This window comes from Passer domesticus, chromosome 3, assembly GCF_036417665.1.
Source record: "Passer domesticus isolate bPasDom1 chromosome 3, bPasDom1.hap1, whole genome shotgun sequence".
NCBI classification, from domain to species: domain Eukaryota; kingdom Metazoa; phylum Chordata; class Aves; order Passeriformes; family Passeridae; genus Passer; species Passer domesticus.
The window spans coordinates 119,743,048-119,765,065 of record NC_087476.1 but is presented as its reverse complement, the minus strand read 5'-3'; the positions used below and the strand labels follow the sequence as shown (position 1 = coordinate 119,765,065).

General features: G+C 45.9%; 1 long non-coding RNA gene across 1 annotated transcript in view; it reads right to left on the bottom strand.

Moving 5' to 3' along the window:
- Positions 1-22,018, bottom strand: part of LOC135297737 (uncharacterized) — a 69,639-nt gene that overhangs the window by 38,957 nt on the left and 8,664 nt on the right. The window contains exon 3 of the long non-coding RNA XR_010359662.1: positions 501-671. This is a non-coding gene — a long non-coding RNA (uncharacterized LOC135297737). The remainder of the gene's footprint in view (positions 1-500; positions 672-22,018) is intronic.

The window sequence follows — 22,018 nt, the reverse complement described above, 5'->3', positions numbered from 1 at the left end:
TCAATTGTTAACAAGGTGGTTCCCAATGGTAACGGAGTTGGATACTCTCGATACAGCACATTTCCAATTTCTCCAAGGAAAAAAGGTTTAAATGAAGGCAGCAGAGTGCCAGAGATTTTACCTGTCAGAGCAAGAGGCATTACAAATGTAAGAGGGAAGAGGAGCTAAAAAAAACAAGCACCAAGCAGCACTTCCCCAAGCCCACCACACCACCTGGGATGTAATCCAGGTACAAAATGTACCCTTTTTTTTTTTTTCCTGTTATGTAATGCCCCAAAGCAATGACCACTTCAGATTCTCGCCCAGACTGTGTGTGGAGGGAGTTGACTCTGCCCTCCCATGGACTAGAAAATTACCCAAATCACCTCTAATCTTACTTTTCCATTGTATTGGTTGCATTACCTGAGCACACACATTTATTTAAATGCAAGACTCATGGCGTTGGTTTGCTTTAAAAAAGAAATGCTCTGTAACAAATCTTAAAAAAACAACCAACTGACCTGTGAGACAAAATTGGCAGAGATCTGGGAGGCTTGGCAGAGCCCATTTGCACTCCTCACAGCTGGAGACAGGAGTGCTGCTAACCCCAGCTCCACTGGGAGCGCAGGTCAGAGCTCTGCAGAGATTTCTTTAGACATCCTCTTTCCACTTGCAAAGGGAGAACGTTTCTGCTGAGGAATAGGAGTGACACAATCCAGCAGGTCAGGGATAAGCAGCATCCCTCTCCCACTGCCCTTCACAGACACAGATCCCAGCAGACAGCTGGGTTTTATTTTCAAAGATCACTTCCCTGGCAAGAATTGTGCAAGCAGATAATAACACCCAGGTACAGAGACCCCCCTGACACACACTGCCCTCGTACCTGCTGCCTGTCCAACAGGGAATCCTCGTTTGATTTGATGCAGTTTATGGTTCATTATTAAATATGACTACAAATAAATGTTCTTTATTTTCTGCTGGGTAATGGCCTCTCTACAGATAATCCTACTAGCCCAGGGTGCAGCTTACCACACCTGACACCTCATCAGGGAATTCCATGGCTGTCCCAGCTGATGGCTCTGGATCTGCTGGCAGGAGCCAACCAAACCCAAGCCAAGCCATGCCCACCAGCATCCCTGAAAAAGCTCATTATTCAAGATGTTATTCAAGGGACAACACAGAGAGGGGCTGTGCCAGAAGGGCAGGGGACAGGTACAGTACTGGCTGGGGGAAATCAAGGCAATTCTTGTGCCTCACAAGTCATGACAAAGTTCATACTAAAATTATCTTGCAAAAATAGGAGGGGAAAGAAAATTGCTGACAAAAGAATGTAGCCCAGGCACTGCAGATCTGAGGTTTGGGGGGGAAAAAAAAAATCACTCTGTCATTTTCCATTTCGCCTCTCAAACGCCATGACCTTTCTTTCCCCAAAGTATTCTCCAAGAGTTTTTGTTTCCAAAAAAAGACAAAGATATTTCCACAGACAATTCTGTAGGAAGCTCATCACTGTCTCACCAGCAGAACAGATTGCATATATAATTAGTAATTTTTCCTTTCTTTAGTGACTGCAAACTGACTTTCTTAAAAAGCTCTTGCCCTACTAATTTCTGTCCTGCAGGAAAGGCTTTCCAAAGCCCAATCAATTGTGAAGTATAAATCCATGAGCAATGAGGTTCTGTCACTTCCAGCTCAGGGCATTCAGCTGCCTTTGCAAAGCTGATCCCAGTGTCAGGCGAAGGGGAGAAGTCCCTTTGTGTGGTGGGGTGGCCCTGGTTGGATGCCATGTCCCCAAGGGCTGCTCCATCACTCCCCCCAGCAAAACAGGGCAGGGAGAAAATCAGGTGGGAAAAGCCTTGTGGATCAAGAGAAAAGCAGTTTAGAGAAGCAAAGGAAAACAAAATATTTATTTTCTTTCCATCAGCAGACAATGTCCAGCCACTTCCCAGGCTGTAGAACTTCAGGATGCATAGGGATTGCTCCAGAAGACAACATAATAATGAATTCCTCCCCTTCTCCTACTCTCTCCCAGCTCTTGCTGCTGATGTCACATGGAATGGGAGATCCCTTTGATCAGCTTTGGTCCTGGCTGTGTCCCATGCTCTCTCCAGGCTGCTGGTGAAGGGGAATGCTGGGGAGGCAGCCCCAACGCTGTGCCACCATTGCTCAGAGCACTGGGGTCTGACCAACCTCTTTTAGCTACCAAGACAAAGCTCAGCACTGTAGGGAAAATTAACTCCACCTCAGGCAGACCCAAAAAAATAGCCAGAAAATCAACAAGTTTTTCAGAGGTATACATTTGGCTCAAAATTATTGTTTCCATAATGCATTTAATTTCACATATGCAAGTGCATCTAGCACATGCAACCTTTCACTTTGAGCATTAAGAAAATAAAGTATAATATCCCAAGCTTTGTGAATGCACTTGAAAAAGCTGTCAAAACTCTGCTCTTAGAGAAAGGTTTATTTCCATAGTCTGTCACAATAATCAGATCAGTGTCTGCAGCTCACTGCACTACATTTCTCCCTGACAGCAGCAGCAGTCACGATAGCAACCAGTGGGAGACATCAAAGACAACTCTTGGTGCAGCACAGAGTCCATCCCTGCACTGGGCTGTGCCAACTGCTCCAACTTCCCCAGGAATTCTGTGTGGAGGACAGACAGGGCTGCTGAGGCACTGACATGAATTTTAGAAACCTGAGCTTCACCCCAAAGCCCAAAATCCCTGGCTCTTGTGGGTTTAGACCACTGATGTCATCTTAATGCACTTAATGGTCTGGAAACCTGTGGGAAGCCTGCACAGAGTGGTGCAATCGGCTCAATCTCCCTCAGGTGGGATGTGCCTGGTCCCTCCCTTTGGAATCTCCTGGCTTCCAATGGCAGATAATGTACCAGTTGCTGCCAGGCCTAAAGCACCACAATGCAAGAAAATCAGCTCAGACAAAGCCAACGTTCTGCTCAGTGGTGCCATCCATGGCACCTCAGTGAGGATTGCAGGGAAGGCAACGCCAGGGAAAGGACGCTGACACCCACTGAGGCACGAGTGTGGATTGAAACAGGCCCCAAAGTGACAGCTGCAGGTACATTGCAGGGGGTTCTATAACCTCAGAGAATGACAAAATCCACACAAAGGTGAAAAAAAATCTTTCCTGTCCTAAAATGGTTGAGCTCCAACAAAGATGTTAGAAATAAATACATCAGCATTACTCCCTTTAAAGTTGTGAGCTTCAGTTCCTCTTTCCTTCTAAAACCTTCGTCAAGGCAATTGGCTCCCCAGGAGCAACACAACACCATTTTGCTGGAAAAGGCCACACCAAAACATTATTTTAGCTTTCTCCCCAGGTAAACTTCAGGAAACAGGCTCGAGTATGGCAGTCAAGATATGGGCAAAGCTGCAGCAGACTTCTTCCAGTGGCAGATCTGCCAGTAAAGCCTTTGGTCGAAGACTCGAGTGTTCATCAGCTGCAGCAGTGCAAAACAGGCAAGATCAAGGTCAGAGCCATTTAATAAACAGCAAATATCCTTGGAAAGGGGGAAGAGAAGAGGGCACCTCTTTGTTCAATGTTCAGTTTTACTTATGAGAATGTTACAGAGGGAGGAGCAGATTGGAAACAGAGACAACACAGACTCCAGGTCTCCATGTGACAGCAGCACGTTTCATTGTCCAGACTCTCCTCAAACAGCAGGGTTTGAATGTCCCAGGGCAGACAGCTCATTGGTGTGACTCTAACACCACCCAGCTCCCTGACCAGCGAGATGTCTGCAGCTTAGGGTGGGACATGGCTGGGTGAAGTCCCTGTGTGTATTCAAATCCATCCTACCATCACTCAGCCAGGGACTTGTTCATGGAACCCAGCTGCATTTCTTATTTATAGCCAAATTAATTGTCCAGCACAAGCCAGCTTGTACTGGAACATGGGAACTCTTGAAAGAGCCACTTCCGTGCCCTTCCCTCCTCCATGGATTATCTACTGCTTTCAGGGACAGCCAGTTCACCCTGATACACCTGGGGCAGCTGCAGCACCAGTTAAGAGCTGCCTGTACATTTACTTTCTTGTTCCTGTGAGGACTTTCCAAGAGGACAAAACCCCAACAATCCTCTTGGTTTTGTTATAAACCCTCCCACCACTGCAGTAGCCACTGGCATGCAGCCATGCCCACAGCATGCCTTCTGCAGGTGAATTCCCTGTGGACAAGCTTGGAGCCAGGATGGAGTGCAGCCCAGAGAAAGAGAGACTCCTCCTGTCCAGGGTTGCCCTTGCCACCATCAGTAGGATCCTGTCTATTTCAGCAAGTTCTGTCCTTATTTTTCAGAGTGCAGTAAAAGAACCAGGAGTATTTCTCACACTTTACCACTTCTCTTTAGCTCTCTGTAAGAGGCTTTCTACAGGAAGGAGTATCTTCTTTTAAAAAAGGCAATTCTTTGACAGAGCATTCATCATTCATCATTTTTATCCCTTGTGTGTTTACAAAAGTCATGCCACCCTTCAAACAATCCTTTTGCCACCAGATCCTGAGAGTCTCGATCAATATTCCACTGAGTCTCTTACACAACTATTTTTTTTAAATGTAAACCTCCAGAAGAGATTTTAGCTTAATGCCAGAATGGCTTGAACTTTTCTCCAGCTGATTTCCAGTGGCAGCTGGGGGAAGCTGAGGGTGAGATCAGCTATCCCTGCTCTGAAATGAAGCTCACAGAGGTGTAACTCTCACTTAATCCAGCCTCCTTTTCATCACAGGTATTAAGGATTCATCTTCAAGCACTTATGCTCCTCTGTTTAATCTTCCCTTATCTCCCGAGTGGCCATGGAGCAGCCTCTTGGAATTAAGAGGGCTCAGTGCTAATAAACACAGGAACAGCTCCGGAGCGCTCTGGTTTGGAAATGCCATGGAAAACTCCTCAGCCCCTCCCAGGCACCTCCTGGAATCGCTTCCCTTTGCAGTGCAGTATCCACAGCTCCCCTCCTCCACACCCAGCTCATCAGATGAAGGCAGAGAACCAGCAAACTTCCAGAGGGTGCAAGTCAGGGAATGCTGGTCCCACGTTGGTGCTGCCCTGGATGGCAGCCAGGGCTCACAGAGAGTGAGGGGCTGAGTGCTCCCCCAAAAGCCTTCAGTGGGACAGGGCTGGGACACACTGACTGCTCCTTTATCCTCCTTGTGCAGGGGAGCTGGGGCTTTGCTGGGCTGCAAAGTCCCTCTGCACTCACACGGGCTCAGGAGGAGATTTCCTGCACACAAATCCTAGTCAAACCAGGAAATCTCTTGTGCTGGTTTTGTGCCTCTGTTATTACAAGCTGCTGTCTGGCTGCTTGAGCAGGAGATCCTTTCAGTATTACTAAAGCAATAAAGAGTTGGAAAGGAAAGGTGAGAAAGGACAATGGGGATTTTTGCAAGGGGAGAGAGCTGGAAGGGCCAGGAGAGTGTCAGGAAAGCCAGAGAAGGACATTTTGGCTATATCCTCCCTGTGCAGTTCTCCCAGGCTGTGAGCCAGGTTTTATCCCATTCCTGACATCCATCTGGACACTCTTTACTGTGATTCTGGAAGAGTCAGGTCTGAAACTCAGACCTTTTGCTCAGGGAGGGAGAACTTTTTGCAAATTAACACAGCTGAGTCAGGGAGGGCCACAGATCCTTCCCCAAGGAGCCAACATCCATCCATCCATCAAAACCAATTGCAGATCACAAACAAGCACAGCATTTACCCCAAAAAACCCTCAGACCCCAGAAAAAGTGAGGACATGTTAATTTAGGCAGGGTGTCAGTACATCTGCACTCTCACACAGGCTGCCTTCAGCAGTTTGATCAGAGCACAACACACAAAATTGGAACAGAGCCCTACCCATAAGCAGTAAAATATATTTATTCTTGGCTCATGTTTCCACAAACCCTAGCACAAGAGTTGGGTTTCATGGTGACAGCCATTCTGCACTTATTGCAAAAGAAACACCCTAAAATAGATTTAAAAATCTCTGCCTACAAATCGAAGGTGTGCCAAAGGTGTGCAGAGCTGAGATTCCCAAGCAACACAGCCTTGCGCTCTCAGAACTGCCCTGTTACTCCCCGGGATAGAAATGATAAAGACATCATAGAACATGGAAAGGAATGAAAAAATCCCTTCAGAACACACAAAAAACCCTTCTAGTGACTTACTGGCAGGCCCAAGAGATAAGAAACACAAGATAAGTGAAGGCAAGCACCCCAAGAGCATTTCAAATACCAGTCCCAGTCTAAAAGAAGAAAATCTATTGCTCTTCTCAGGAGAAGGACTCAGGCTCTCTATTGTCACCAAGCATGGAAAAAGAACAATATCTCAAGACAGGGTTTGTACTTCTTGGGAAACAGATGGGAAAGATGTTTTGTCATTTTTTGATTGAACTTCTCTCAGCAAAAATCACTATTTCACCAATAAATCTTTTTTTTTTTTGGTAGCATTTGTGCTCTTACCTGATACAGAAAAAGAATGTGTATAGAAGATGTGAGAACAGAGAGTTTTTCAGAAGTGATCCCACATCATTTGACTGGGTGTTACATCTCTGCAAAGACTGCAGGAATAACAAAAATGAACACACCCAAGACTTTCTTCAGAGCCTTCCAAATGTGCTCCTGTACTAATTCACACTACAAAAATTCCCCACTTAAGGCCAGGAGTTTCAGTTCAGTAGAGTTGGAGATAGTTGAGAAGGTGTCTGAATCCACGAACACACACACACAAAAAAGAGTTTAACCCAACTAAACCTCCAGAATCATGTTATGCTCCATATCAGGTAGCTTTGCTTAAGCAGCAATAGAAATAAACAGGTTTTGTACAGCTTTAGTGAGTTTCTCAGCCAAATTCCAGGGACCCTGAATCAAATGCCAGAGAAAGCAATGGAAAAATTCCCATTACACTGAAAGGTCTTTAGACATGGGCCATCTACCATAACATCTTGGCAGAGCTATTCCTATGTACACCAGTAAAAATACTGACAATTTGGGAAAGCTCCTTTTTCAGCCTGTTAGTTACCTTATCCCAGATGCTCTCTAGAAACTGATTAATATGTCTATACATCCAATTTGAAGTATGGAAGTAACCCACTATAAATCAGCCTTATGTCCGGTTAAGGCCATATATGCAGGATCGATTTATTTAGGAACAATGTGATTGTTTGATTTCTAACCCAACATCAGATCTTCCCAGATGTTGTCCTTAATGTTCACCACTCGAATGTATAAAACATCTTTTTTGGTTTTTGGTTTGGTTTTTTTTCCCTAAAGAGATTAAATGCATTTACTACTGGAACCTACTTCCCTACCAAACTGTTACAGGAGACAACATTTTTACTAGACTTAATTAAAACTCACGTTAATAAGATAAAGTGTAGTAAGCTAAATAAAACTAATATTTTATTGTAAGAAAAAAATGCTATATATTTATTATATTGGGTATATGATGTGTTCACTGTATGTTTAAAGCATTTAACATGAACCAGAATATCTGGTTAATAAATACATGTAATATGGAGATGCTTAAGTGTAAATTGAACATCAGTATTTTCTATAGCACACTGCTTTCCCTTGTGGCAAGTAAGAAATTACTGATTTATCACATGTAAGAGCCCTGAGCTTGTAAAACCTTATTTCTGAGGTTTTCTTATTTCTGCTGTCCCAGTGCAGCCTGTGCTGAGCTCTGCCCAACCAGACTTCCTTGAAGCACTTTAAGGGCAATTCAGTCAGATTTGTTTGATTCCCCTGAAATGTAAGGCCACACATGCACAGCCAAACTGCCAAAAGCACAGCAAGACACACCTGCTCTGACCAGGACATGCACAGAAACACCTTCTCAACATTTGGCCCACTTTTCACCACGTGTACAACAAATTCACTGGCAGCTGCCAAACCCTGCCTGGGCTGCAGCCATCCCAGCTCTGAAACCTGTAGCTCATACAGAGCCCATCTGCTCTGCAGCACACAACAAACAGCCCTGGGCTATCCAGCCACGTCCTCCCCAGGGCCCAGCAGCTGTGGCTTGAATTGCTCCCAGGAGAAATATTGTCCCTGTCCTGAAACCCTGGTTTGGAGTCAGGGGTGGCAGAGGAGCAGCCACTCCTCAGTCTGCTTTCTCAGCTCCCCCTCCTCTTCCCTCCCAGGCAGAGAACCACTCGTGACTCTTCTTTATTTGCATTTGTCCTCCTTGTGTTCATTAGGCTCCGTTTCTACAACATCAAGATGAGTTTCCCCCCACAGTAAAGGATAAAAATACAAGAACTTCATTTGCAGCACAGATCTGCTTTCCTGGTCCAGCACAGCCCACAGGAAGTCAGGCCTGTCGTAGGGCCCACTCCATGCAGGAGAACTTAGATTCCATGAACTTTTTACCCTTTTGCTGGTTTGGCATCACTACCCTTCAGCTTTTTAAAGCTCATTCCAACTTCTGCTCCTCACAGGGACCAGTAAAACAGGCTAAAGCAAGCACAGCCCTGTGGGCCCCTGGCTGGGGGAAATTAATACATTTCAGGTATGTCTCACATGCTATGACAGAGGTGTATGGTCAAGAACATCCACAGTGTTTTATAGGACATAAAGGGGAAAATGGGCTGTAATAAATTGTCAAAGTTATGCCTTTTAGCATCTGGATGGCCACTTTAGAAATTTAAGACCTCACCTTTAAAAAGTGAAACAACTGAGCTATAATTCACTTTTATTTCACTTCCCTATCAAAGATTTTCACTCCACATACACCACCATTTTTTTTTCAAAGCTGTCAAGAACATAAGAAATTTTGCCTTGAAGAAAAACACAGCTATTTCTTCCCATCCTACAACATTATGTGTTTCAATCCAGGCAGGGTTGCAGCAGTACCATTTATGCAGATTATATTTCAGAAGAATCCATCAAAGCAGGGAATGATTGATTGTTTTATGTGAGAAAGGATTCTGGAAGGCAGATATTGCAGGAAGGACTCGGGGAGCCATCCTCCACTGTAGGCTCACCTCCTGCACAAGGCTGAAGCAGCTTCAGCACTGAGCTTATCTACTTCAGCCTTTCCAAAATGTGATTTCCTGGTCACAGAGTGTCTCGTTCAACCCATTTCTGAGCACGTGGCACTTTGGTTCAATGTTGGGATTATTTTGCCCTTTCTGCCCTTACATTTTCAGCTCTCCAGGGAGAGTAGCACCTCAACCACAGACACCTTGAAGAAGCAAAGGAGTGTCACATCTCTCTGGGACCATCCCCAGTGGTTGCCATTTCTTCAGAAGCCATTTTTACTGACTCTTGTGCAAAACTCTGAAGTGCCTCCATTTCTATACAGAGCTTACACACAGACTTTCACAATGCAAAGCCGAAGTACAGGTCCTTCACTCTTCCTTTTTTTGGAGAGGTGGAAAACTTTTGCAGCTCCTTCACCCCCAATGATTCAATGAAGGTTTCCCCGGCTTCACCCAGCTTAAGCCTGCAGAGTTTGGTGTGTATCAAACACAGGTTGTGGTGTCTATCACAGGTTCCTTCCTACAAGCCTGCAAACTCCCGCAAAACACTGAGTGGGACCCATTTCTCCTGGCTTTGGATTAATCCAAGGTCACACACACATCTTTATAAGGGAATTAATACTTTTTAGGACCCCAGCCCCTTGGGTCCCATTTTACCTTGGGTCATGGAAGCTTCCCAAGAGAAGTTTAGGCAGTACTTTATGCTTCCTTTCCCAATCAATGCACCATAAAACACACACTGAGGTCCCTCTCACAGCTCCAAGGAGCCTCCCAGCATCTCAGCAGAGCTGTCGGGAGTACTTGATCTTCCTTCGTGCCTTTGCCTGCAGAGTGGCCTCCCGTGGTGCCCTCAGCTGGAGGACAAAGCTGTGTCATTGCAGAGGGCTGCAAACGAGCCGCTGATTACAGAGCACAATTAAGAGACATCGTGCCCGTCCCTGCAGGTTGGTGCATCACAACCTTCCATGCTCCAAAGGTCAGACGAAGTGAGCACAGTGGGAAGTTGGATCCCTAGCACCGGGAAGCTCATTGCAAGCAGGTTCTTGTCTTTTGGGAAAGACGCGTAGAAACGTTTCGATTTAATTGCAAGCAGCAAACCAGAATGCCAACGAGATGGCAGCAAGCTGGTCCTCTGCAAGCATTTGAGATTCAATCACCAGCTCAAGCCAGGGAAAAAATAAATCAACATTGAGAGCTTAGGAAGGTGATAAACTTCTGTCCAAGGATATAAGGAAGTTCCTTAGCTGCCAGTGTGGCTTGCATATATTGGTTGTCTTTCAGACACCTATCTCAAGCAGGCTGTACACCACAAGTCTGGCGTGGTTTTCACTTACACCACGTTTATAGCACTTTTCTGCTAAGTTTCACAACGTTGGAGTTTGGAAAAGCAAAACTTCACATGAGTTTTCAGATCTCTGCAATTGAGGCATGCCCTTCCTTATTTTGGATTCCTGTCTGAAACAGTCTCTTACAAGATTACAGCCCCCTGTGAGCAAACCCAAAGGGAACAGCAGCGAACACCGAGTGAGTGCAGCTCTCCCTGACACCAGCCCAAGCCCTTTCCCATTCCGCCTGCACATCCCTGCTCCGAGCTGCTACCACAGGGATAAAGGCAGGCTGATGCTACAGACCTCGTGGGCTGAGGTTTGTCTCTGTAAATAAAACCGGTGCTATTTTTTCTTTGAACAACCTTTAGCAGCTTGATCCTGCCTCTGGGAATGGTATTTCCTTTACAGAAGCACATTTGAAGGATAATTCACACAGCCCCAGTAAGAGCTGAGGAAAACCTGCAGAGAGAGCAGACCCAGAGCCTGCCCCGGAAGGCGAGTGCCACTCACTTTGATCTGCAAACCCTCACCTTTTTGCTCCATTTCTGCCAACTTCAAAATTCAAAGTTTCTGCAAACTTCTTATGCCAGGATGCAACCTTGCTAAATTTGTTGCATGTGGACTACTCAAGGAATAAACTTGTAAATAAATTTATGTCTATGTCTTCAAGGGGTTTGATGGAGTGTCTGTTGATATTTGGGCCGACTGTTGCCAGAGGCTTACAACTGCAGAGTAACTCCCACACCAGACTAGAAGTGCTGGGTTTGCACAGTCTGATCAGAGAGAGACAGACTGACACTCTTAAAAATATTTCTGCTCAGACTTTCCCTTCTGTCTCAGAGGAATTAAATATTCTCCAGTGAGGCTGAATTTCCCTTTTGTGATGCCTTCACTAGAGAGGCACCATTCTCTCAGGCTCCAGAGATAAAGATTTTTTTAAAAAATTCTTTCATGTCTAATTTCAGTATAACTTCTGTTACGACTCCCTGTGTCTGGCCCTATACCAGGATTTCCTTTGTCTTCTGAAGCAAGAGCAAACTCAAGTATTAAACAAAACCTTCTATTTAAAAAGAAAACAACTGAACTTTTCATGTGTAAATCTACACATTTGTTCTAGAAATCTGAAATTTATCTATGATCTCTAACACCTCCCTCAAAAATCCCGTGCTGAATAAAACTGAGGGCTTTTCCCTTTTTGTTGACAATACAACAAATAAATTTCAAACACAAGACAACTGTGCACAGAGTCAGAGCAGATGAAGAGCTAATACAGAAAAGCTGATTTCCTGTTCATTTTCAGTGCTGGAGCTGTCCTCTCATGTTTCAATATGCATATTGTACTCTGATTTCACAGAGATCAGCAAGCCCTTGCAGACACTGGTCCCTGGGTCACAGGCAGGCGGGCCCTGCACAGGCAGGACCTGCTGAGACACCCCCTGCCCCAGCAGCACAGAGAGAGTTACAAAGTCAACCCTCACATCTAGCAGGGAGAAGGGAGGACACAGAACAAAAACTGAGACGATTCAGACAGAAAAGATAAGCTGAGGACACAGCACAGCCTTGATCTCATGCTGATCTCATGCCCTCAGCACTGCTGGAAGCTCTGGCTGAAGCACAGCACAGTTACACAGAGCAGTCCCAGTTTCCTTTGCTCAGGAATGAAAGGCACTGCTGGCAGAGGCTGAACGCACAGCCCAGAGCTCAGCAGCAAGCTGAAGGCAGCTGAGGTACCTCCGGGGCAGACGTGGCCCTTACACACACAGATGTGGAGGCTGAGCTCCTTCCAGTCATGCTGAGAGCTCTCCATGCCTTGGCAGGGATTTGGGTACAAAAGCAGCAGATCAGGGACGGACAGATCTGCTGGAGTGGCCAGTGAGATCTGCAGCCACCATCAGACATGGTAGCTGCAGTGCTGATAAGTCTGTGAAAGGAGGTATGAAATCACACAATAGTTCACTCTGAAAGCTGCAAATACCATTGTTTGTGCAAGAATCATCACTATACACTCCTGATACAATTTTTTTTTTAAATATTTTATGTGCCTAGGATCAGAAACATGCAGCAAGAAGTTTAAAATGCTGAAGCAGAAGACAGGAGGAACTTGTCCTCTTTGTTCTTGCCAGAACGATGCTCCAAATCCCCCAGGAAACGCATTGCCTTATAAAGCACATGCATTATTTTCAAATGAGCTTAAAACCCCACCAGGGCTCACCAGACACAGAGCCCCAGAACACCAGGAGAAACTCCTCAAAGACTTCCAGCATAATCTTTCCTTAGAGTGTTGTATGCAATGCCCACAGGCCATTTCTGACAGCAGCTGTGCAGGTGTGGAGCCCCATTCCCACAATGCAGCAATGCTGGCTTTAACAGGATGCTGAAAATCCACAGAATCCACAGGAAAACAGCCCAGGGCATAAGACTGGTGCTGTTCCATAAATCACGTTTTTGGTTTAGGTAACAACAGTCCAGAGCCAAGGCCCCAGCACTGCACAGCCCCAGGAGCAAGGGCATTTCAGGTGCTGAATATGGGGACATGGCACCTGAAAAGGAATAACTTCTGGCTGTGTAATTACAAACTGAATCATTATGCATGTGCACAACCAAAGGAGAGGACAAACTGAGGTCACCCAGGAAACTTTGATGCTGGCATTTCTTCACCTCCAAGTGTCTGACTTTGCAGCTTTAATAATATTCTTGTCATGAAGAGGTTTTGTTTAATTTATATATAGATTATGGGTTGCTGTCCATTGGCAGACACCCACAGTATTGGCTGGATGCATTTTAAACAGCAAACCTTCCCTCTGTTGGAAACACCTGTTTTAGCCAGGGGAGCATTTCACTGCAGGTGTTACACTCTGAATGAAATAGGAACCTGTTTTCATTCTGTGATCTGCCCTGGGATGACAGCATCATTTAATGTACCCATCAAAAGTTACTAACTTGATCATTATGGAATGGGAATGGTGCATATGACCTTTCTTTTAAATTACCATTGCAGACTTTTAATAGGTTTCTCAAAAGTTATTATTATTAACATGAATATTACAGGAATAAAATCAGCCCCTTACAGTCAGTTATCACAGTGCTTACACAAAGCTGAAATCTGCTGAGGTATCAAGAACTCTGTTGTTCCTAAAGGAAGACTTGGAGATAAATCTGTTGCCTGATAGAGGTAGTGGTAAAGATACCACCAGAGTTAATCAATTGTGTTAAACGGGACAGAATTTGACAGCGTGTCCTGTGGTTAAACGGGCACAAGCTGACCTTGGCATCTGCCACACCTGGTTGGTGCGTGCTGGATGTGGGCTGCGCGGGGTCACCGGGAGCTGTGGGGACATCGCCAGTCCCACACGCTGTGAGCCTGCAGCCATCATCCTCTGAGCTCCTGCAGGCACCCGTCAGGGTTAACACCACATTTACAGCCGAGGCGAGTGAGCAACACAAGGGAACAAATTCCTAAGGCACAATGGACTGCATTTTTTTAAAGATGTCCCATTTTAATCTTGATTTCTAAATAGGAGTGAATAAACTGTTTGGCCATTCAGAAGGAAATACAAAAACTCAGTCACATCCCACTCTGTTAGTTTGCTATTCATCTTTCTTTGGCGCTCCTCCCCCCAGGATGAGTGCTGTAGTTGGTCTCAGATGTGCTGTGCATATTTAATTTTTTAGTCACTAGAGGAAAAACTGCAGTAGAGGGTCTGGAAAAGGTCTGGTCTGGAAGAGCTGCAATACACACCACAGGGATCTTTGGTTCCCTAAGGATGTCCCCTTGCAGCATGTCCCAGTTCCTGGTCAAAGGCCCAGCCCCAGGTTCCAGACAAGTGTTTGTGCTTTGGCCTTTTCTGGGAAGAAAGGGGTCAGTTTGATGGTGTGCAGAATCTTTAGAACAGCCTTCCACTCCTCATGGTCCCAGTGAAGAGTTATCAGGGCCCTGAGTGCCCTCTGAGGGGCCACTTCTCCTCTTTACTCCATTTAATGTGCTAAATGCCACCTCATGAGCTACAGTACCTTTTACAGAAATCAATGTAGAACTCGGTTACTAAGCATGTGAAATTTGCTACAAATAGCAAAGGCATTCTTCCAGGGAAGAGTCACATTTTTTCTATCATGCCATAGTTTTCAGCTATTATTGTCATTTCTTAAGTATAGTTATATATAGTTGGTGCTAAACTGAGTTTACAACCTGTTGTAATTCCATGCTCCCATCTACTTTTCTGCCCCAGCAAGCCTAACTGCTAATAAGAGGAAAAATCCACCCCATTTACAAAGAGAAAATCATTAAACTTGATTCTACCTATACAGCAACTTAAATACCATAAATGTTAATACTGGGCATTGCAAAGGGCACTTGGATATGCATTGTACTGCCTCCACTGATTCAGGATATGCAATAACTGTGCAATACAAGTCACTAAAGCCTCCAAAAGCTACTGGAAATGGAGCATGTCTGGACCTGTGGAGCACCATGCCAGTGCTGTGTTATCCAGCTTTTCACCTGGCAGCTGGCCAAGCCCAATAAAACTAATTACCATGAGATGCTTTTTTACAAATGGAAAGCCTGCAGTTAGAGACAATCCAAGTGCTGAGCTCTGTGCAACTGGCAAACACCACGGCCAGCTGGTTTTTTCTTGTGGAGAAAGGGGCAGTTTGCTCCTGCTCACTCCAACAGAGAAAGTCACAGCTCTGTTCTCTGGATCTGTGGGAGACAGCAGCAGAGAGGAGCTGACTATCACTACTGTGATAAAGATGATTCCCTTGGTGTCCTTGCAGATCCTCTTTCATTATGTGCAATTTTTAGTTGCTTTTTGCAGATCATATTTTTTCACATATCCTTCAATCTGCCACTGCTACAGGGTTTCATGCAGTCAGGTCCAACATGCAGACACAATTTCCTGTTGTAGAGAACCCACAGACTCCTTCAACCCAGCACGGATGTAGAAGCTTTCTCAAAATCCTCAACTCCCTGCCAGAGCCTCTGGATTTCACACCAGAAGAGATCACACGGCTCACGGTCTCACTGCCACTTGCTTTTGGCACGTGGCAGGGCTCACAAATGTGACCCAGAGCTCTGACATAGGAGCAGAGACACAAAGCTGCTAAAGCAGTTCTGGTGGCCCCAGCCATCACAGCCAGAACTGGTTGCCACCAGTATCACAGCACATCCCAGTCTCGTATCCAGGATTCTGTTGGCACCAAAAAGCACTGTTGATATTTACCCTGATCCTCTGAAAAATTAGTGGGAAATTAAAAACCAACACAGAAGTCTTTGCTCAGGATGGCAAAAGCAGGAAGATTATTTGATTGGGAGAGTAAATCTGTCTCCTCCATAGGCATTGATATTTGGGATGGCACTGAGCAGCCATTTTCACAGTTCCAGAAATTCTCTTTCTGGTCCATGACTACAGACAGCACCATCACTGCTGGATACTCCCATCCCCTCTCCCAGCTCACACCTAGCTCACCTTCACACTGCTGTACAGACAACAGCCATGCAGCTCCCTCAGCTCCACTGGGCTGCCTGGCCCTGTGCCTGAATCCAGCCTCGTGCTCCAGAGCCTCCTGGCTTAGGGCTGGGGCTGCCCACTGCTCCCCACACACACCCACAAACTACGGCTCTAGGGGCAGAACACATCATTTGCTGCTGGACAGGCAGCTGGAAGGCTTGTGCACTGAGTCTATCAAGTTGTTTAAATTATTTCAGAATATTTAGTGGCAGGTGCCAGCACAACACAGTTTTTCACTCCTTTTCCTTCGCTGTTGCTCCCATCCCAGAGCCCTCCTGGGAATCCATCACAGAGCTATCCTCTCCTGCCAAGACTAGCCCAGGAAACAGTGGCTGATATAAGGCAAGAGGCATCACACCAAGAAAATGGCTCATTAGTGACAACGTTTAGCACAAAACAGACACCAAAGATCCCTCTCAAATGAGGAGATCTGTATCTGACAATGTGTATCTGACTGCAGGGAGAGCAAAAAATAGCACAGTGTAAGGAAGGACACACAGCGAGGCTCCCAGGAACGCTTCTGCCCAAGCAGGAATCTTTCCCTGGGAGTCTACAGAAGCCATTCTTTGTCTCCCCTGCTGCCCCATTTACTCTGCTCTGCACAGGTCACAAGAAGTCAGCTCAGAACGTTCAGGCACAAATGAACACCACTCCCAATCCCCAGCCTCCAAAGCAAGGCAGGCACCACACTGCCATGGACACCTTCAGAGCAGGGGGCTCGGCCCAGGCTCCGTCCCCTCTGTAACGTTCCAAGGGCATTCCCTTCCTCCCAAAGAAGGCTGTCTGGGCAGATGACTGCACCACTTTGGAGCACCGTTCCCACTGCTGCGGGCACCTCTGCAGGCTGTGAGCACTCAGCCCAGAGCATCCACCAAAGTCATACGCATTTTGAAACACAGTGACTCTGCAGCCTTGGCCAAGGAGTCCAGCTGCATTCCCCAAGTGTTATGCTCACTGTGCTAAAAAGCACCTGCAAAGCAGTTCTTCCTGGTATTTACTTTGTGAAATTAAAGTACAGGGAGGGAAAAAAATAGAAATCAGTATCTTTCTGCTACCCCTTAGTTTGCATAAGCAGGCAATGGTAAATGTCAAATGGCAGCAGTGCATTAGAAAAGGATCACACTGAAAAATTCTGTCTTCAAGGCCAGATCCCAAACCCCTCACCAGCCCCAGAACTGCTGCAGTTTCACACACAACATCCTACATTAGGAGCCTGTACACTAATGTTTAATTTAGCCATCACAACTCCAGGAGTGTGGGAGTCAGAGAGACTCCAACAGCACATATGCAGAGGGTTCTCTCTATGCTGAATTTTAGGAAGTGCTCCCCTGCTTCAGACAGCTCTGCCCAGGTTCAAAGGAAGGAACATGGAATATTGTGAGATCCGAGCTCATTAGAGGAGCAGGTGGGGATGTCTGCAGCTGAATAAGCAGGTTGCTTTGGGAATAACTTGAAACAGATGTCCTGTCTTTGCACCCCCTGAACATTTGCTGCAAATAAATTGCAAGTTCAGGGTTTAAGGCTGAGTCTGTCATTTATCTCTTTAGCAACTCCTCTTCTGTTTTCTTCTGCCTGTTTTCTTTCAGAGCAGAAAATCTCTTCTGTAATAAGATGACTTCAGAAGCTAGAGAGCAAAATCTGCTTTTTGATTGAGCAAGGGAAATTAAGGACTCCCTGCTAGATAAGTTTACTGATATTTCAGGTAGAGAATACTGGGAGACGCTCTGCACATGGTCCAGGACAGACACACATTCAACAACACATTCAAACAATACCAAAGCTCTCTGAAGAAAACCATCAACTAAGATTTATTAAGGGAATTTCTCTTCAAGATATTTTCCTGAAAACATTCATTGTTCAGGCTGGGGATGAAGTTGGGTTTTTACATATGTCAAGTTCAGCCTGCAAGCTGTTATTTCAGCAGAGCAATGCTTTATTCATATCAAATGTCTGAAAGAGATGAGGGGCCCTGTTCTGACCCCACACCCTAGTCCTGGAAAATACTCACTCTGGACTAGAACAATATTTGCAAGAGCTTACTTAAAGCACATGTTAAGGAGGCTTGATTCCCCTTCATTCAGGAACATTTTTCTTAGAAAGAGCAAAGCACACAGCGTTTCACACACAGGCAGGGTTCTGGGAGGGCTCTGTTTGGAGACACCCCCAGCCTCTGCCAGAAGGCAGCTACTGATCATCACAAAGCCCCACTCACTTCCCATCTGGAAGGTACCATTGACATCCTTGCAGGTTTGGCAGCCAGATAACATACAGGGGACTAAAGCAGGCAACAGCTTCTGACTCTGACTAGCACAGAAAATGGGCCTTACAAGTCTACTGCCTTCACCCACAGCCACGTGTCTCTTCTGCCTGTGCTGCTGGGATAAGCTTTCCTGTGTGCAATTCTCTTAAGTAACGTGCCTAACTCAAAACTGTGCAAAAGAAACTTCCAAAAAATCTACACAGAGGATTAGCTCAAGTCTCAAGACAAAGAGGCAATAATTCACCCACTCCATTGGCACTACCAGAAGCTAGCATAAAATAAATTCCATGGGAGTTGCCAAAAATGTCAGATGACAATAATACCTTAGTGAGGCAGAGCATATTTTACACATCCTGTTCATTAGCTGAAAAGCCTGTCTGCATGACTGTTTTTTCTCATTTGAATTAATCACACTGTATATTAAGAAGAGACCCGCTGAGCTCTTTAATACATAAAGTATTTAAAAGATGTTATTAAAAAAGTTATTTTGGAAAATTGCAATTACACCTCTATGTGTACACTTGCATTTACTGCTTCTCTTCCTGTCAGCCTGCACCAAGCAAGAGACACAGGAGCATTTCCACAGCCAGGGGTTTGGAGCCATGCTAGGGATGTTTCCAGGGAAGTAACAGTATTACAGCATTATCCTGGTGAAAGGCTACATATTCCAACAAGTATTTCATACTAAGTGTATAGAGTACCTCAGCTCTGATCTACACCTCTGTTCCAAGCCCAGGAACCCAGAAAATCCAAGCTCAGCCCAGCCCATTAAGGAGTGCCAACAACCTGCTGTGCTGGAAGCTCCTCTATGTGCAGCATCTCAGTTAGTCTGGAGCCTTAAATATTTTAAAAAGCCCTTTGCAAGGCAACAAACCCATGTGTCCACCAATGTACATCCCATTATATGAACTAACTGCCTTACCTAAAAGGAACTTCAACTTTTTGCTTTGGCCTTTACTGGCAGACAATTTTTCTAGCTTGAGAATCTTTTCCAACTGATACAATAAATGCAGCCACTGCCAGTTTATCTCCATTTACTCTGGGATCAGGCAGCTCTTCTCTTCCTGATGTTCACCCCTAAACTGTTTATAGGCAACAGCCTAAAACATCCAGTCAGTCCCTAAAGTGAGACTTGGACACCGATTTTTGTGTACAGGACAAACATTATTTCTGCATATAGGGTATCACCCCGCTGCTATGATTAAAAGCAGGAGAATAGCAAAGTTTGAATTCCAGAGCCCTAAAAATCTCACATAATTTGTGAATCACAACAGCAAACAGATCTCACCCAGACCCCCATGGACAGCATTGGTAAAGGCTGACACAAGGGCAGCAGCTCCAAGTGCTAAATGGATAAAGTGGAATCCCCAGCAGAATTTTTCTTCATTCATTATCAGTGCATTTTTAGAGTCACCACATAGCCCTGCCCACCCTTCCCCACAGGGATATGGGTATCAAGTCATTCGTCAGCAGAATATTGTCACATTTTACAATATCACCCTTAAGTACACGAGCTCTCAACAGGACAGCACTGGAGGTTATTGATTCTGAGCCACTGACACAGCAGACAGCATCTCCTCAGCAGGAGAGATGCCCAAGGTCAAACGCCTTCTTAAAATACACATTTGGCTACAGAAGTTTCATTAAGTCCAATAAACCATCAGGTATCGACTGGTGGCACTATTTATAAATAATCAGCCTGTGCAGTGCTGACCCCTTTTTTATTTAATGAAATTTGCTTCCTCTTGTCAGTGTCAGGTACTTTGAGTCGGCAAAACGCTGTGACCTCTCCTACACTAAAAATGAAACTGTGTATGAAGACTGTCATAAAAGCCCAGCACCAGCTCCCGGAAATAGCATGCATCTATTTAGGCAAAATAAACAAGATGTCAAGTCTTTAGGAGCGTGAGCTGTTGAAGCAAGCACCAAACCCTCCCTAGACATTTGCACACCACAGACAAGGAGTGAGGGAGCTCTTTCATTCAGCTTTCATTAAATAAATAATATATTACGTACGAGCGAGATTTGTGTTACTGCAGCAGTGAAAACAACTCATTCTGAATTAAGACATCCAGGAATTAAAGTGCTCGTTCTTTGTGCATTTCCTAAAGGGAAATAATTTCCTGAAGGCAGGATTTCTTGTAGAGAAGCTGTGATGTCCCACAGCACTGTGGGCACAGCCAGGTCAGGGCTGGGCCTCAGCAAAGCCTTCCTTTCTCAGAGGTCCAGTGCAGAACCAATGTCCTGCTCTGCTCAAGCCCTCAGGCTCCCTTAGTTCAGCATTGCTTCCTCCTCCTTAGCCCAGAACTGGCAGGAGCTTTATCCACCACAGGCTGGCAAAATCTCATTTTGAGTTAATGGTCCTTTATTTCCCGATGGAAATCCCTGACTCCTATTCTTTATACCACAGTGGCAGAAGTAGGGATCCCATTTCCTCTTTGAAGTAGTTTGGTCACCTGACCTTTAAATTCTCCTGCAGCATCCATGAGGCAGGTAGTGGGGGAAATCACACCAAAAAAATCCAGGAAACAAGCTCATCCCTTCAGGCCGTTCTATATTTAGCAGTTCCCTGGTGTGCTGCTGTGTTTCTAATTGCTGTTGTCAGGATGTATGCAGGAGAGGGAGCTGCTGTTTTACAGAACAGCCCTTCCTAGCCAGGTGTGAAGTGTGGGATGCCAGCCGACCCGGGGCTGGGGCTGCCAGGGTCAAACACAGCACCCAGACTGTTCTTTCCCCAGGGCCCAGCCTTGCTGTGCTCACCCGGGGAGCTGCCTGGGTTTGTTTCCATGCACACCCTCCATTCTCACAGCAAGGGGGGCATTCCCGGTGTGTGGGTGTGACATTTATAGTCACTACATTGCACGGGGACATTGTGATTTGCAGGTGAGCAGCGTTCAGTGACACCACGCTGTAACGAATATGGGGCACGGAGAGATAAGGAGTCATTACAAGGCAGGATTAAAACCCTCCAGTTGATCTGTATTGATTTTATTTTTGCCGTACTGCCTGCCTGATCATACATCTTCCCATTCCCGTCCCGCCGCTGGGCAGGAGGGGGCACGGCTCAGCCGAGCCTGCAGAGCCTGGCACACATCCATGGAGCAGGGGAAAAGCCGCCGGCATCCTTGAGTGGTTACAAATTACAGACCTCTCACCAGGGGACCGGGCTGGAGCCAGGATCCAGCTTTTAGCGTGCCGAAGCCAAGTACAGCTAAATTACACTCTCAGCTGCTCTGCCAAGGAGCCGCTGTGGCAGACACGGCTCGGTGCCCGGGGCCACGGCGCACACCCACCCACAGCACCCCGGGCACGGAGGGGCCAGACTGCTCCCCGGCTGTCACACTTGGCCCAGGTTTAGCCCTGTCCGCGTGGAACAGCCAAAATCCCCTCGGGGAAAGGCAGACAGGAGTGCTGAGGGAGAGCTCCCACACCTGCACACTCAGCAGCACGGGGGCTGCAGCGCTGCCTTTGCTGCTGCACCAGCACAGAGCTCCCTCTCCTTCCAGCCCAGGAGCAACTGCTGTGTGACCAAGCAGCTCCCACCCCTCCCTGCTGACCGGAAAGCAGGAATTATTTTCAACCTTGTTAGCATTTGCCAAGCGTCATTTCAACCCTAACATTATAGGTGTTTAATAGGGCCATACTGAAAGTCTTTGAACCTTGCAATCAATACAGCTGAGCCGCTGCACAAAATTTACAATTGATCTGTGTTTCACTTCATTAAATGTTAGTTTTACAAGCTTTTAAGATAGGCCTGCTTAAAATTGTTTAACAACCTGTGGCTGCACCATCAGCTCTACATGGCCATGCAGCACTACTGAAGGCTAACCCCACTAGTCAGGGATCTCTTGCCCTACAACAGTATCAAACTCACTTCTAAAAACCTGTGACATGTTCAGCAACATTCCTTTAAGCTCAAAGCCCACTGAAACAAACCACTTAGAGAGAGCACAGACAATAAAACTGAAACCCTGGGC